Here is an 18,586-nt window from a genome sequence, read left to right on the forward strand (position 1 = left end):
GCACATTGAAGCTGCTTTGATCAGTGTTTCTTATTTTCCCAATTTTACTGAAGCTGCTTAAACAATGCTAGAAAAATATACATTTCTCAGGGAATATAAATAATTGAATATTCAAATGCCTTTTTAGCTTAGTAGAAAGTTAAAACATGGTTCATGGGGTTAATCTAACAGTACATTCTAGTAAAGATATCATGAGTTTATCCTAGGAACAAGAAATGAGGGCATGTCCTGCTTTTCAAGTGGCTGTTTGGCATTGACCAAGTAATCTCCATTATAACAACAATGTTAAAAATGTTCCTTAGTGAAGTCTTGATGGAGCACTGTTTTAAAACAGAAATGGCCTTTTAAACCCTTGAGGAGGGAAATCTGTATAATGGCATACAACAATTCCTTTCTTCCAGTTATCTTCATACCTCTAAAAGGATGTATTAAGTAATTAAAGCCAAGGTTTACAGAATCCTAGAGTCATAGAACAGCTGAGATTGGAAGAAGTCTTTAAAGATCATCAAAATGCTGGAAGGTAGCTCACAAAAAAGTAGACAGATAATACCAAGATACTTAATGGCTTCTTTTCTGGTAGAATTTGCCTTCATGAATCCCAGGTCCTTCAGACCAGTGGGAAGGACTGGAGCATAGAGCCTGATGCTAACATGAAGGTCATGTGTTTGATCCCTTTATGGGACATTCATTAAAGAGTTGGATGATCTTTGTGGCTCCCTTACAACTCAGACTATTCCATGATTCTGTAATTCTGAAAATTTACCCTCAGTGGAGGAGAATCTGGTTAGAGGAGGTTTAAACATCTGAACGTGCACAAGTCCATGAGGCTTAATGCGATGTACCTTCAAATTCCAAAGGACTTGTCTGGTGTCATTGTATAGCCACTCTCAATTTTCTTCAAAATATCATGGTGACAGGGGAAAGTTCCTGGAGACTGGAAGAAAGCAAATACCATCCCTACCTTCAAGAAGAGGAAGAAAGAGGATCTGAGGAACTACAGGCCTCACCTCAATCCCTGGGAAGGTGATGCAGCAACTGATCCTGGAAACCATTTCCAGGCATGTCAAGGACAAGAAGGTCATTGGGAATAGTCAGCATGGATTTATTAAAGAGAAGTAATGCTGGAAAAACCTGATAGCCTTCTATGATGAGATGACTCACTTCATGGATGACAGTGAATGAAAAGTTGTCTGGATTTTAGTAAGCCTTTTGACTTTGACTCCCATAACATACTCACAGACAAACTAATAAAATACAGGCTAGATATATGGACAATGAGGTGGAATGAAAGCTGACTGAACAGCCAGGCTGAGAGGATTGTAAGAAGCCATTCACTACTGGAGCCATACCCCAGGGGTCGATATTTGGGTCAACATTGTTTAACATCCTGATAATGGCCTGGACTATGGGCACAAAACTGTACCCTCAGCAAGGCTGCAGGCAATACAAAACTGGGAAAAGTGACTAATACATTAAATTATTATTCTGCCATTCATAGCAACCTAAACAGTCAGGAGAAATGAATGAAGGAAACCTCTCAAAGTTGAATTGAGGGTAATGCCAACTCCTGCACCTAGGGAGGAATAGACTCAAGTACAAGTATGCTCTTGGTGCTGACTGACAAGAAAACAGTTTTACTGAAAAAACCCTAGGGAACCTGGTGAATACCAAGTTGAACATGAGCTAGCAATGTGCCTTAGAAGAAAAGGCTAACAGCTTTCTGAGCTGCATTACGAAGAGAAGAAAAGGCTCAGTGGAAATCTCCTCATGGTGTGCCTAGCAAAGGGAAGTAAAGAAATGAAGAAAGTGCAGCCAGAATCATCATGGTGGCAGTCAGTGAACATACAGGAGGCAATGAGTACAAACTGACGTGCAGGAATTTCTGCTTAACTTATCTACAGGTTAACCTCTCATCCAGGTTATCTATTGTTAGATTTAAAACCTGAATGAACACAACCCTGAAAAAACTGCTCTAGCTGATCTGCTTTAAAAATTATGTTGAACCAGATGATCTCCACAGGTCATTTCCAATCTTAATTTTCTGTGACACTTTTGTCTAATCTTCATTCTACTTCAAAACTTCTGTTTTCACTTCTCTTCCTTTTTATTCTACTACATTTTTAAAAACTTCTTCTGATTTCCTAAGGTTTGTCACCCACATTATGTATATCTTTTACAAGGCTCAGGTTTGCCACTTATTTCTGTGTGAGCTCTTGCTCTTGTATATGCCTTCCAATGAAGCATAAAGAAAGCTTTCTGGCAGAACACAGCTCTATAATATGCTACCTCCACCCAATGATGTAGTGCACTATCAAGCTGTGAATAGCCAATGAAGCTTAGAGCAGCCTCGGTGCCCCAGTTAATTGCTTGTTCAAGTTCCAAAACAGAGCTGACACCTGTGAAAACCTGCCTTGTGTTTCTTTGTCAACACATATACATCATCCATAAATGTCTTGTTTGTACATAATAGAAGAGATTCATCCATGGAATGTCTGTTACGTACTTGCCTCTATTAGACGTTTTAAAAATAGAGAGATTGCAGCACAACAAAGTATCGTTCCTTATGAATTACACTATGTCTGCTTTATGACAAAGAGCCATAAAATTGGTATTGATGATTGATCAGTGTTATTTTAGCTGCCTAATGAGAAAAAGAATTATTTGACTGGAATAGGCTGCAAAATCACCTTCTATAGTGTTAGCTCCCAAAGCATTCCAGTATTTTAATAAACCTGTTTATCTAAGTACTTTGCATTGCTTGAATCATTTATTACTGTGTCAATAATGACTTCATTACTCTGAGCTAGACAAGTGTTTCTTCATTTTAGGCACATTAAGGTTAAGGCAAACAAAAAACTGAAAATGGAAAACTTCGAGGTGCAGAAATGATAAGAGAATAAATATTTTTCTCATCGAACCCAATGACAACTCAAAAAAACTTTCTTCTGTAACTGGCTATAGAAACAAATAGAAAGTGAGGAAGAAAGTTGGAAGGAAGGAAGGAAGGAAGGAAGGAAGGAAGGAAGGAAGGAAGGAAGGAAGGAAGGAAGGAAGGAAAGCTGTGATTCCTTATTGAATAAAAAAGAGGAGGGGTTTCTCAGTGGGGTTGAAGGCCAAGAATTTTTGAGTTATTGTTCTGCCACTAAGAAAACTTTTTAATGCTATCCTATTGCCGTGCAGTGCTTAAAAATTTTGGATGAGATCCATGAGATTGTATGTGTTGTCTGCTTAGTACTGAGCCCAGCAGTGAATTTTTTTTAAAAATAATAGACCTAGGATAGATTTGAAGAAGCAACTGTGATGAGGATTTGGAAGAACAGAAATTGAATCTTGAAGGACCCTATCCATTGCCACATTGCCTTTCTGGAGTACTTTGTCCAAAATGTACAACTCAAAATTCAGTTTTAGTTGAAAGAAACTGCAGCTTTCTGGAATGTCTCCATCCTGTGTTTGCAGTATTGTGCAGGTTCTTACTTGAAGGCAAACCACCTTTTTTTCAGCATGGTTCTTAAAATGTATTAAACTACATCAATTAGTCCCTGTACTTCAGTACAGATAACAGTAGCTGCCTTTCTGAATATGGATATATGTGCTCTACAAGGTCTTAATTTCTAAATAATTTGTATTAATTTTTTTTTTACATTTTTCTCATTTTAAATATAGTAAAATATGATGATCTGATAAAAAAAAAAATTGTTAGAGATCACAGGATGGATTAATTTCATAGCCAGGCTTTGACGTGAAGTCTAAGTAGCAATGTTATTTAGATTTATCATTTTTCTTCCTAATTTTTTTTACTTAAGAATTTCATATTATTTGTTTTTCATATTATATGTATTAAAGTGAAAGAAGTGTGTCAATTGTTCTTATCTTTAGCAAGTTTATATTTCTAGTGAGCTAGCTATATTGCTCTCAACATTCCATAAAAATCCCTCAAGGCCAGGTTGGCATATGTTTTCAGGGTTATAACACTTTTTCCTCCTTTTCTTTATTTTTGTTCATTTTCCCTTCACTCTTTCTGCTCCTGTACTTTCAGAAAGTTATGAAAGGAAACATAAACCAATGAAATGGTACAGCCCAAGACCAAAAATAGCCTGGAACAAAATTCTATAAGCTGTTAACCACTCTGTTCATCTCAGTTGGGGATGGGAAATTAGGCATGTATCTACGGTGGAATCTAGCAAATTTTCTACCACAACATTTGTGATTTTCTTCAGCCTAATACACAACATTAATTTGTCACAGTAGTTCTACAGGGAACAATATGATCCCCTTCTCCCTTTGTGTAGCTGCAAAAAGCAACCCAGATTCCCTATCTGGCAGACAGCAAAAATATGTATTTGAAATTCAGATGATGGAAGGGATTGTACATCATTCTCAGATGAAACTTTTAATAACTGATTATAACTGTAGGCTCTTCAGTCATCCCATGAAAGGAGAAAGTGTTCAATCATGTGGAGTCTAAGAATCCTGCCATAGAGAAGAAATATTGATTCTTTTAAGAATTTTTTTTTTTTTAATTAGAAGCAAATATTCAGGTCATTAAGGTGTTCTCCTCTCTGGCATCACTACAGATGGTAAAAAAGGAATCAACATAACTAGAATGGCACTGACTATCTATATAACATGATTACAGGGATAACCTTAACTTTTCCTACCCTCCTCATTTGTCTAATCGTTTTAGATCACACTTTCCATTCTTGACTTTATCCTGAGGTAAAATTAAAGCAAAATAAATCCCTGTACTTTGATTATCAGACTTCAAAATGTTTTGGAGCCCACCTGCCTATTATCTGCTGGTTTTGACACATACTATAAGCATGAATCTCAAATCTCATTTCAGAGAAAAACACAGAACAAGCACAGAAAGGAGAAGTATAAGAAGTGAAAGGGATTTGAATTGATTGTTCATGTATGTGGTTCTCTTCTTGAAGGTAGATATAGAGATATACCAGGTTTAGGTAGTACAGTACATCAGATATGTTAAGCACTCTGTAGGGTCTTCTTCCAGTACAGGTAATGTAGGCAATTAAGTTCCTAACTTCAACACATTGACTCTGATGCCTAAAATAAATAGAATGAAATAGATCTTCACATTTATGTGTGAAGAGAAGCCAGCCCCACTGACTTCGTATCCTCAATACCTACTTTTTTAAGTGCTATATTAGGATCTTCTGCTCCTAATCAAATAAAAGTAATTTATTTCCTCAGTGACACAGTCAACTTAAAAATCCGTGATATGGCTATACTAATTTCTAATTCCAGCCACCCAGTAGGCTTTTGGAAAAGTGCTACTTCTTAAGACAACAAAGTGAAATTACAGGTATATTTGTTGTGAATGAATCCCTACATAGGAGATGTCAGACTGTTTCATAGCCCACTGACGCAATGTGCAGAGGGGAAAAACCAGAAAAAAACCCCTTTGAATAATTGCAATAGCTATTTCTCTTCCCTAGAACAAGCTTGCATAATCATTATTTTTGTGTGGGTGGTGCATGCAATATCATAATAAAAAACACTAAGCTTTAGACAAAGGTCCAACCTACTACACTCACAGTCATTTTAACATTGTTTAGTTTTCATGTGAGTCCATAATATGCAGTAGAACAGCACATAGTACCTTGCAGGTCCTTGAAACAATGGAAGTGGTTGGGGGTTTTTGATTGGTTGGTTTATTTTTGTTTTGTGCGTGTGTGTGTTTGGTTTTTAACAGTTTCTCCAGTGGAAATCTTCTCTAGTTTAGGAATTGATATGGGCATTGACCACCAGACCTCCCTGTGACCCAAACAGCTGTGTGCTGCCTTCTTGCTGTTCGAAATACTGTGTTTGAGCATAGAAAAAACACTGTTTCAATGTTGCATGAGGCTTGTTCTTAAAAACCACTTCATTGCCCAGCAGAATGGTGGGCTTTTATCATAGATGCTCTTTTCATAGGAAGAATATAAAACCTACTCAACCCTTCTCAGTATCTCCAGTCTTGCAATAAATTTCAAAAATATTTATCAGGGAACAGTTTCACACGGTAAAGGTTTAAAATCACTGTCAATTATGGTATTTCTTTCTGTAATACTGTAGAAATTATTTATTTGGGTTATTTCCTGCAGTACAATGAATGAAGATGTAGCTCAAAGTGGAGTGCTTTGCTAAGTGAATGAACAGTGCAGTGTAGAAAAAGTGATGCTGCATCTATAGCAACTAATCCCTAAGGAATATATTAAATGGCAAAGTGCCAACAAATGACAATATGAATAGATTGACAGAAAAATATGAAGAGATTCTGCAGATCTGTAATGTGAACCAGAATACATTTAACATATGAGTAGGGCAGCTATTTGGCAAATTAAACACAAAACCATTTAGTTTCTGTAGTTTGACATGATTCTCAAGCATGGATGAGAGTTAGATAACATATTTTACATCATGGTGGTGTTTATTCTATGTGTTATTTAGCACTTAATTTAACTTATTATTGATCTTATGGTTTTCTTCCCAGTAGCTTCCTTCCAGTCATTTCTTGCTACTTCATATTTTATTTAATTGTTATGTTATGGTAGCACTGTGCAAGTACTGTGCATGTGATATCATACCTATGGCAACTTGAACATAGAGTGGAAATGTCAAATCACATGTAAAATACAGTAATAGCAAGCAATACTAAATAATCTGGAAATATTCTTTCCCTTTAAAAACAACAACAGAAAAAAACACAAAACAAATATTAATTTTGAAAATATTAAGAGTAAGAGATGGAGATAGTAATTGTATTTAAAACAGTATAATTATCAAATCTGAGTGTTGAGCTAAATATGATGCTTGTAGCAATTTGAGTTTCAGAATATATCATCTCAAATAACTTTTCTGAACTTGGTGCAACTGGTACAATTCCAGATATTATACTCTTTACTCTCTTTTTATCCCATTTTATTCTATTGTCCTTCAGTTTGATCTAACATTGCCTCTCCTGTTCTGTCTTGGTTTGCAACCTTGTCAATTTGCCTTACATAGAAGAAGCTTTCTTTGTCACACTATTTCTACATTTTTTTCACTAGTTCCATCTAAGATACAAATTTATTCCTGGTTCTTTTTTCTTTCTGGGAGTGTAGTCATCTATGTTTATGAGTTCTTTTAACTTCAAAGGATTTTGATGTGCAACACTGTAGTCCCATACTTAAACGAAACCACATGGATTCTTAATAACTCAAGTCTCCATCCATGGTTCTTAAAAAAGGCACATTGTTTATTTTTGTCTTCTCAGCCAGGCTCTTGTTACCTAATATTGGCTTGTTCAACAGTGACTCACTGTCTACTCCCATCAGAAGATGACTTTTATTCAATATAAAATACATACAAGTCAAATATTTTGTGATAGATAATTATGTAACACAAATTTAGACCTGATCACTTTATACTGATGATTTTATTTCTCCTCTAATATGTATGCTGATTTTGTTAAAAATATTAAAAAGAGTTTATAAGGCACTTTTTTTTTACCCTATGTAACAAAGAAGTACTCTGTGGATAATATCTGGGGAAAAAAATCCAAATAGTAATGACTTTAAAATTTCAGTTTGAAGGTCCAGCATGGAAATAAGGGATGACAGAGTAATATCAGAGAAATTTTAGGATCTGGTCTGTGGCTGGTAAAAGCAGATCTAAAAAAAGTACCAGTTGCCTGATAAAAAGATCTTCTCCTAGTGCAGACAAGATGACAATGTTCCAAGGAATGGAAAATTACCAAATTTCTGTCCTCATCTAAAATTTCATTCTGCTGCCAGGGGGTAGGAAAAACTGTCATTTTCTTGGTAACTTCTTTTCCCCTGCGTTCCTCTTGGAACAGTAAAATCTTTGAAAAATAATTAATTTGGGAGCAGACAATGGTGAGAGGGAGCATTTAATTGGGGAAGACAGTAAGGAAAAAAACGGCTGAAAAAGTTCTTTGAAGACCTGTAGGGAGATACTCCCCAGGGTGAGGGATATGAAATTTTATAGCTTCTTGGACAGTTTGGAAAGAATGCTTTTAGACAGAAGGCTGCTATGAATTTTTACAAAGACTAAATGAAAACTGTAATATCAAATCAGAACTGGTTTATGGGAAGTCCATAAAGCTCAGGCTATACTCTATAGCATATTCATGTATATATGCTTGATCCTAGCACATTTAGATGTCATTAAAGTATTAAATTACACCATTTGCAACAGATGTACTATCGATGTATGTACACTAGAAAAAAAATCCCATGTGTATAACCTCTAACTATATTGTACAGGAAACTTGATATTTCTATATTTTACACCTTTTATTTTTATATTTATAGACCAAACAAGAAAGTCACAGTCTTCCAAGGCACCACTCTTCCATCCTCTCTTGCTCAGAAAACAATATGCAATACATATAGTACAGCATGTTTGATTTGGAACTGCTAATTGTGGTGTATTAGTCAATGGTAAACTTGAGCCAAAATTTCTTAACCAATTACACTCAAAATAGATATGTTCAGAATTCAGATAAGCATCATAAAAAGCCTAGAGTAGGAAACACAGAATAGGATTATAAAACACAAGACGGTAGTATTGTTTGAACACTTTGATGATCTAGCTTTGCTGTCTAAAAGGCTTAGATATCTAAGTCAAAGCCAGTAAATCTTTACTAACTGAACAAACAGTGAATAGTCACATCATTCTGAAGTATGTGGCAAAGACAGGGAAGAAGAATTGCCCTCTTAAGGTACTTTTATTTCTGGAAGTAACTGTGTTTTTCTCTATTTCTGTCAACGATGAAAAGAGCCCAAACTGATCAGTCTATTCTTAATTTTGTTAATAGCCCAGCTATCTAAATTGGTATGATGAATACCATATATTAAGTGGCAACTATGTCAGCAATTTTCAGTTTTGGAAAACTGTAAATATATATTTTGTACTGGTTTATTTTATGAAATGTACTTTTTCTAAGGAAGAATGTCTTGTCTGAACCAAAATATTTTTAAAATAATTGTAAGTAGAAAGAATATCTTGTTATGAAAAGTGTTTTTTTACATTATGCACTATCTTTCTGCATGAAGTTTGTGTTAATTAATCATCTTACTCTTATACCCACAGAAAAGCATCTTCAGATCCCCTTTTTGTCAGCCAATGCATGTGATGGCGTAAAGCTTCTCATATCCAGTGGCTAAATGCATGTCTTTAATTATTCTCTTGGAATTCTTATGAGGAAATAGTTTTCCTTGCATAAGTACTGCAGAATGGCTGTTTTTACAGCAGAGTCAATCTACAGTATTATTCTGCAGTATTTTTATGGTTTGTTTCTGTTCTCTTTAAGGGCAATGTGGCCAGTGCAGCAGCATCTGAAAATAAGGTCAGTCTCAAAGGTCAGTTGTTGCACACCTTCTTCTTACCATGTGGGGATACAGGAGGCCAAATAACCAGACTATTTTTACCAACCATCACTGGGGAGTTTCTAAACTAGCAGAATTTTCATTCTACTTTTTCTATTGCACTGCTGGCAGCCAATTGTCTTAATGTCTTTGTGATAGTAAACAAGTATCTGAAGATGATCTTCACTTGTTTTTGCAATATAGAGATATACAGTTTATAAGAATGTGAATCAATTGTTTTCATTGCCACCTACGTGACTCAAAGTGTAAGCATAAAGTAAGAAGGTCTGATTAATTTTTAAGTCAGTGTAGATGGACACTCATGTGACTCATAAGTGAAGATAGGGGAGTGCTTTCTACAATAAACACCAAGAGTTTTTATTATAGATGCTATGCAGTTTTGTTATTGTCACTACTACATCAATCATACATTGTCTAACCAATACAAATATGTTTGAGAAGATAGCCACAGCCTGCAGGTACATAAGTGCATGAAGGCAATTAAAATAACAAACAAATGAAACATCCCCTTTTACAGTTCCCAACAACTGCAATAAAATCCTTTTTATTACGTTACCCTAAGGTTGACAATAATTTTGTCCTAGCATAGCACAGAAAGAATACATTATGCAGAGAAATAAGCTCTTACAGTTTTGTGGTATTTTGCTGCACCATGAGACAAATGTGTCAGACAGAACAAAAATGCTGATTCAGCTGGGTAGACTCTTATATAGAGAAATTCAGAAATCATTACATGTCCCTAGGCAGAGCCTAAATTAATAAAAGGATAGGTACACAAACACAGCCAACACTGGAGAGACAGAGGCTCAGGTAAGGTTAATATTGAGAGGACTGTGATATGCATACCCTTCTGTTTGCTGAGCCTGCAGCTTACAGATGTATTTACTTATGTTCTTAAAAAAACAGAACAAACAAGACATTTCACTGCTGGGAACTCTGGTGATAACCACTCATTCATCTCTGATGCACAAAAATACATATGATCACTTTCCTTAACAGTTTAAGATAAGGTAATTGTGGCCTTCCAGTATCTGGATGATGCCTACAAGAAAGATGGAGAGGGAATTTTACCAGAGCAGGTAGTAAAAGGACAAGGGGAAATGGTTTCAAACTGAAACACAGTAGGTTTAGATTAGATATTAGGAAGAAATTATTTACTATCAGGGTGGCGAGGCACTGGAACAGGTTTCCCAGAGAAGCTGTGGATGCTCCATCCCTGGAAGTGTTTAAGGCCAGGTTGGGTGGACCTCTGAGTAATTTGGTCTAGGGAAAGATGTCCCTGCCCATGGTGTGGGGATTGGAGCTAGATAATCTTGAAAGTCCCTTTTCAGCCCATGTCATTCTATGATTCTGTGATATTAAAAAGTAATAACATAGTGTTATGATCTGATTATTAAGAGATACCTCTGCCCAAATTAAGGTGCAAATGCCAAAATCAATAGTATGGATTTTATTTAACAGTAAATGTGAGAAAGAAATAGGAAAGGGAGGCAGGGGTGAAGAGGGAGAGATAAAGAGAGATCAAGGAGAAGATAGTCACCAACCTGTAGATCCTGTGGCATCCTCCTGGTCTTTCTTCACCCAGGTCTTCTCAGTGGGGGGGGTCCACCAGAGTGGTTTTTCTCAGGTGACACCTTTATACAGTCCAAGTTCTGGGTATACACAGGGCATAGATGCTGTTCCCATAACTTGGAATGGCAGTGTCTTAAGAAATTTTTTCCTTTCCCACAGTTTGCTACAGTGGAAATTTTTGCCTGGATGCAGTACGTAAGGTGTGCTAACCAGACCTCAGCTCTGCTAGCCCTGGATTTGTGCCTTCCTGTTGCAAGTTCCTCTCTTCTGCTCTTACGTCAGGCTCCTGCTTATCTTTTGTCAGGTTCCTTCAGTGGCCTTAACAGCGTTAAAGGCAATTGTGATCTTTAAGTCCCTTACACGTAGGAATAATATCCTTTTTATGGTAATGGCTAGAAAAAGAGCATATGAAGGATTTTCTCTTACAGGCCTATGTCTTTCTCAGGGAGTATGCACAGAAGATACATCTGATGGCTGATGAGTACCCTCAGTCCACAGAAAGTTACATGAAAGTAAATTGCATACCTTAACAGCTATACAGCAACAAGCATTTTGCGCAATTTGAATATGCTCTGCCTTCTCTATTGCTCTGCTCACACCAGGAAATTAAAAAAAAAAAACCCAAAAAAACCATGGGCTCCTTTCTGGCCCTAAGGGTCAGCAGATCAAATTCACATAGCTTGCAACCATATAAATAAATTCTCTGCCTTCATTTTTCTATACATAAAAAAGGAATGCTCCACTGCAGGGTGCTGAGAGCAGTGACTGGCTCATGCCCAGGCACTGCCTGGGACAAGCACAGGCTTGCTAAATTGTAGAATCACTTTTTGTTGGAGAGGACCCCTGAGGTGACATCACCCCCTGCACTGCACAAATTTAGTTAGTGTCCATCCTCTCGTTTTATTTATTGGATTTATAGTTCATAGGCCTGTGGGAAACATTCTGGCAGGACTGGACACACACCTGGAAAACTTCAGATGTTGATACTAATGTTATCCATATCATACAGAGATTTCCATTTTCAGAAAAACCAACCAGCATTTTTCAAGAGCACTGTATGTCTCTATTGAACACTGTAGAGACTCTGTGTCTCTATTCAATCCATCTAATAGGCACTCTATCTTCTGATAGAAAAACTGTAGAACAGGGCTCTTATCCCTCGGCTGATATAGTCAGAACTTAGAGCAACAGGAGCAGATATGATCTCCAGAACTTTATTAACTATTATTTCTGGCCTAGAATCATTATTTGATAATAGTTTCAATTAAAACATAAAATGAGAACTGAGTAATACTATCAAGATATTTTGTAGACTCTAAGGCTCTCCCATTATTTTGTTGCCAGCAGAGAGCTTAAAATTGCTATCCTTTGAATTATTGCAGAATGACATGGAGAGCTGAAATAGCTTAATAATATGTCTATAACAAGTCTCCCAATTACATCTCAGATGTGCATGAAGGATAAATAAACCAGCAATCTCACTCCATTTTGCAAAGATAAATGAAATGTCTGATTTATTAAAGGTATGTCAAAATAGAGGTATTGTTCTGTGGTCTGAACACAGACAGTGGGCTAACATTTCCTGAATTTTAATCAAGGTCAGACAATGGATCTGTGAAAATGCCATAATAATCTATGCAGAAAACAACAAACTAACACCTAATGATTACTTGGGGTCCTTTTGACAATTGCTTGGTAAATGTCAAATACCAAATCCTAGTGTAAGTGGCATGATAACTGCGATACTTGGAGGCTAAGGTGCTTAGGAGCTTTGAAGATAGAAAATAAGTCATTTTACTTGTAGCTAAACTGTGAAATTGAAAAAGAGTTGTTCTGTTCTCACTTTGTTTTATAATGGAAGGACTTGCTTAACATATTTGTGTGCTTCCAAATAATGTCCGCAACACTGTCATTGAAAATGTTTTCCTCTGACAGGGACTTTTCATTCTGTTTGCACACTTTTTCTTCTACAGAGCACAGACACTAACTAGTTCAGCTCTGATTGATCTGTAATTTTGTTAGTGATAATATTCACAAAAGTGAGTAGAATCTATATCCACATCCCTAATTGCATAAGAAGGTTCTCCATTTTCATACTTAAAATCTTCAGACTGCAGATACCAGAAAAATGATCTGCTCTTTAGTCAAATTCAGGCTTTATCATTATGGTATATGTTTTTTGTTGATTAAATATGATGCATCTTCACATCACTAGTTAGTTAGAAGACTTTGAACTTATAAACATATTTTATTTTTTCCACAAATAATTTATGTAGTAAAGTAAGAAAAATATTATCTTCCATTTTGCCTTCTAGATCTTAGTTCAGAGCACTGAGATCAGCCTGCTTCAGCTGTGTAGTCCAATAGGAAATATTAGTAGGATAAATGAGAGATAAAGGTATTTGTATCAAATGGATCAATACGGCAATAATATTTGACTCAATTTCTGTTTGTTTCCTATCCAGAAATAAAGTCTAGGTAATATTTAAAAACATCAACAAATATTTAAACACTAATTATTTAATGTCAAGTCTGAGAACATTCAGTTTCAAAATAATTTATTGTAAAGTAAAATTAATTATTCCCTGGATAGTTATAATTTATGTACCAAGTTTAACTTCCTCAAAAATTTTCACTATCAAAGCAAAATTATTTTAAATTCTCAAACATCGTTAAATGTTAGAATTCCTCTGTTCTTCTTAAAATCAAAGATTTATTACAAAAAAAAAAAAAAGAAAAAGACATTTACCTCAAGTTTACATATTCAGCGTGTTTTTACTATGCTTGCAACTTCTCTTATGTGGTAGATGCTATCAGTGAATCAAAAATATAGTCATATGATGAAACTAAAATGCATAATGAAAAAGCAGATAATTAATAGTATTAGAACCTTTAGAAACACTGTTAGCCTGTAAATATACTTCCATAGCTAAAAAACCTCACTGAATTACCAGGTTTTACTCGTTTAACCCATAAACTCGTGCTGGCTTTGTCTGATGTAACTTTCTTCACCGTGTCGAGTATGGGGCTGTGTTTTGGATCTGTGCTTAACACAGGGTTGATAACACAGAGATGTTTTCATTATTGCTGAGCAGGGCTTACACAGAGCCAAGGCCTTTTCTGCTTTTCATACTGCCATGCTGGTGAGGAAGTTGGGAGTGCATGGGAGGTTGGGAGGAGACACAGCCAGGACAGGTGACCCAAACTGACCAGAGGGATATTCCAGTCCATATGACATCATGCTCTGTATATAAAGTTAAGGGAAGAAAGGAGAAGAGGGGCACATTTGGAGTGATGGTGTTTGTCTTCCCAAGTAACCGCTGCATGCAATGGAGCCCTGCTTTCCTGGAGATGGCTGAACACCTGCCTGAGCTTGGGAAGCAGTGAATGAATTCCTTGTTTTTTTTTGTCTGTGTGCTTTACCTATTAAACTGTCTTTATCTCAATCCATGAATTCTTCAGCTTTCACCCTCCCGATTCTCTCCCTGATCCTGTTGGTGGGAGTGAGCAAACAGCTGCATGGGACTTGGTTGCTGGCTGGGGTTAAACCACAACTGCAAAAGCAGTCCCAAAAACCTAGTCTGCTGGCTTCCTAGTCATCTGTTCGTTCTACTAATCTACAAAATTATGCACCCCGAGAGTGAATTTTATCTAGCTTCCCGACTGTATTATTCACTGTCCTTTTGTAATGTCTAGCTTAATGTTTGAGATCTTTGACTGTCATGAGCTAGATACGACAAAATTATGTTCCCTGAAGCTGAACAGAGTTTAGAACATTTTTTCCAAGTCCTTGGCAAACAAAGTGAAAATAGAAAGGCATTTAGATTTTTATTCACAGGAATTCCTTCTGTATTTAATGGAATTTAAGTGTCTTCTTGACTACTTCTGAACTGTTCAAATTTGTAAGCTCCAGCTCAAACAGAAATGCAACTTTTGAGATTAGAATTGCAAACTTCTAAGTTCAAATACCAGTTTCTGTAGGCATCCATAGGTAGAAGAGTTGACTTGGTTGTCCAGAATGAAGCCAAGCATCTCAAGGCTTGGCATCTCTGGGCAACACACAGTATGAATGGCGGTCTTTAGCTTAAGCATTTGCTTTCCATTAGATGTTTTGTAAACTACATTCTGAAACCTAAAGGATTTAATATTCATTTTCCCATTACCCTGGATCATGTTACAGATTACTGTATTGGACTCAGGGTGGGAAAAAAAAATAGATATTTCACTATCTTCTGCTGATATCTTTCCCAATTGTATGAAGATTTTAAATATTAATTGAAAAAAATACAGATCACAAAATGGTTGTCCCTAGTCTCAAGAATTCACTTCATTAAGATAGGACAACAAAAGACATTTTGCTTTTCCGTCTTTTTGCTCAGTAGTAACTCCAGAGCTCTGTTCCAAATGAAGCGACAACGCTGTTTGCTGGAGATGGCTTTTTATTGTCATATGTTGAAATATTCCATGTCACATCTGAGAAATTTTCTCAAAAAATGATCAGCAGCTATTGTCTCATGACCAAATTGCTACATCTATCACTAAGCATGAAAGCCAGCCCTAATTTCATTTTTCTTATTAAATTGAGTTATTATGTTTATGGCCCAGAAAAAAATATCAATTTTTGTGTTTAACTGAATTAATAAGAATTTTGGAAATCATTGTTGCTAATAGTACTTCCAGATAATAACCAAAATGGTTTAACCAATGAAGTGTAGAAACACCATATAGATAAAGCAACAACATACACAGGAGAGCTGACATTGTACATAGATCTATGAGCCTTAAACAAAGCAATCAAGCAAAAAATGTAACAGATGCCCAAAATTGTGATGTAACAAATGGATTAACTGATGTCAGCATTTTAAGCACTCTGAATAGCTCTTGAGGGTACTGCCCAAAGAAATGTCAGTGTTAAAATACATTTATTACCTCACTGGGGAGATATAGATTCACTCAGTTACCCTTTGATTTTTGAGCTCAATAGCTTTTATAGGAACACAGCCATTATATAAATTATATGTTTAAAATTGTTTCACCTTGATAAGATTAAATAACTCTTTTCAAGATGTTCATTTTAGCTTTTTGACCTACCACAGAATTTCAAAACAGGAAATTAATATTAAAGCAGAAGAAGAAACTGATTTTAAGGAAAACATCAGAACCGTGAATTTTTCTGGTACTATATTTGCTTGAATGCTATATTTATATGACTAGAAGAAAACACGGTTATTTTAATATTATTTTTTTTGAGCCATTAACTGGCACTCTTACTTCTTCCATTGATGTGTGTTAACATCATATTTGCTTATTTGAAAGTTCTGTCAAGTAATTTTTTAAGTACTTAGGGGGGAAATAAAATAATTGATTTATTTTCTGACATATGCACAACAGTCTTTAAAAAGATTCTCAAAAATATTCACAAGGAAAAATAAGCTGGGTAACAAAATAAATTTAATAATGCAAAACAGTGTAATGAAAGAATAAGGAATCATAAAATATTTGCACTAAATACCATTGTGGAATACCCTAAGGCCCCAAACAACTTGCTGAAAGGGATTTACAGAGGTTCCTGTACTCTGGATCAGATGCACAAGAGAAGTACCAAACAGATATTCTCACGAGGTCAAAACAAGACAGAAATTTATTTGCTAACTATAGAAAAATCAAGAAACAGATGGTTTTGTCAACAACATCCAACCAACATAAAACACTTCTCACAGCATTATTTTGGCCCATTCAACTCAGCAAACTTTAAACCCATTTGATGTTAAGTTACTCAAAATGTTCCAAGGAGAGGAAATTAGAAGCAAAAGACAGAAAGATAGAAAAGACATAGAAAAGCACACATATAGCTACCAACACCAGGGTTCCAGCCATGTTCAGATGCAAATTCCAAGGGCAGGGTAGGGCCAAGACATGGGCTTGCCTGGTGCTCAGCCTTAAAACTCCTTGGGTCATTGTGGGCCCTCCCCCCAGGTGGGATGGCTGGTCACTCTGCCACTCAGGAGCTGGGTCAGGATGGGTGGAGCCCTTGGTTCAATGGTTCAACGGTTGAATGTTTGGCCGCTCTGTGAGGCTGGGATATAGGCTCAGCTCTGGGATACAGGCTCTAGGGCAGTGTGGGGCAGGGCACTGTCTGGCCAGGGCAAGGTGTGACCTGTCCACCCCCCTCACACACACACACATGCATCCCAAAATATCTTGAGACATCAATCTTTCTCATCTCTGACAAACACGGTAACAAGTGTTAGGTTTAGTGATCAGATTATGCTCAAGATACAGGGTTGAATTTAAGTGGTCACAGATACCCCTACAGTACCTTCACAGAAATATTTCCTTATGCCAAAATACAATGAACAGTATTTTTGCACTAATGACATAACATACATTTTTTGAACGGTGATTGATATAACAATTTTCATGTCTATCAAATATATTATCAAAGAATCACCTGACAAACAGGAGATGAATTTTTAATGAATGGTTCTGGTGGTGATAGACATTTACATTAGATTTATTGATAATAAGCTTATTCAATTTAAATTATGTTATATACAAGCTTATAGCTATCTAACAGAAATTACTGATTTCCAAGGTCTTCCTTTAAAAATGTTTGGTAACATTTAGTACCTCTAGTCAATGAAATTAAATTAGGTGGGCTAAGTTTGGTTTTTTAAGGCAATTATGAAATGCTTTGGTTAAAGGTGCAAGGCCAGCCAGCCTGCCTTCAGCGTGTTTCCTGGAACAATTATATCCTACAGCAAAGGTTTTGAGGCCTTTCCATAGATGACTAATCAGAAAAAAAGTAGTGAAGAAAATGAAAAGTAGAAAAAGACCAACAAGGACATTAAGATGAAATGGAATGATTCTTCATTTACACAGGTAAAGCCACAGCATAGATGGGATAAATTGAAAGTAATTGAAATTACATTAAATAGTCTCCAAGATTTAAATACTATATAGAAAGAGTCAGTACAAGATGTTTTCCTTACTGTGTTTTGCCATTAATTTTATGGTAAGTGACAATGTTCTTACAATAGTGGGTAAAGTTGGTGTGCAGCTTTTTTTCTTCTCATCTCAAATATGGAGTCAAGCACAATGCCATAAGGACCTGTTAAGGTTCTACAGTATGAAATCAGGAAAGGAAACAGCTTTGACAAAAGGTGAAGCAGTGAACTTTTTACAAAGAAAGATGTCAGTAACAACAGTGGTCTTTGAGGAATCAAAACCTGAGAAATGGATGGATATTATCTGAGCTGCATTTCATTGCTTATCAGGGAAAGTGGGATGTATAAAAATTATGTTTTCTAGGGGAATTTAAGAGTCATAAAATTATGGGTGATATCATAATGGCCTAAAATATAAATTAAGGCAAATGAAAGAAAAGATTTAAGCATGACCCCCAAACTATGGAGCAGATGGAAATTAAACAATCAGACTTAGATTTTTTTTGTTTACTTTCCATTTAACTCTTCATTGGTCTTAATATCACTTAGATTGCACAATATCCTGAGAAAAACAAAAAGAAAGATATCTTTAAGCTCAACTTCAATTAAAGATTATGATTCCTGAATAAATATGAAGGACTTAGATAAGAGTGACGGAAGACTAGGTAAAAATTT

The 18,586-nt window shown here is 36.0% G+C and overlaps 1 long non-coding RNA gene across 1 annotated transcript in view; it reads right to left on the reverse strand.

The window, feature by feature from the left end:
- LOC146440214 (uncharacterized) overlaps positions 1-18,586 on the reverse strand; it is a 73,116-nt gene that overhangs the window by 48,360 nt on the left and 6,170 nt on the right. The window lies entirely within an intron of this gene.

The sequence above is a fragment of the Lichenostomus cassidix genome, chromosome 3 (genome assembly GCF_008360975.1).
Source record: "Lichenostomus cassidix isolate B80296 chromosome 3, HeHo_3.0, whole genome shotgun sequence".
NCBI lineage: Eukaryota > Metazoa > Chordata > Aves > Passeriformes > Meliphagidae > Lichenostomus > Lichenostomus cassidix.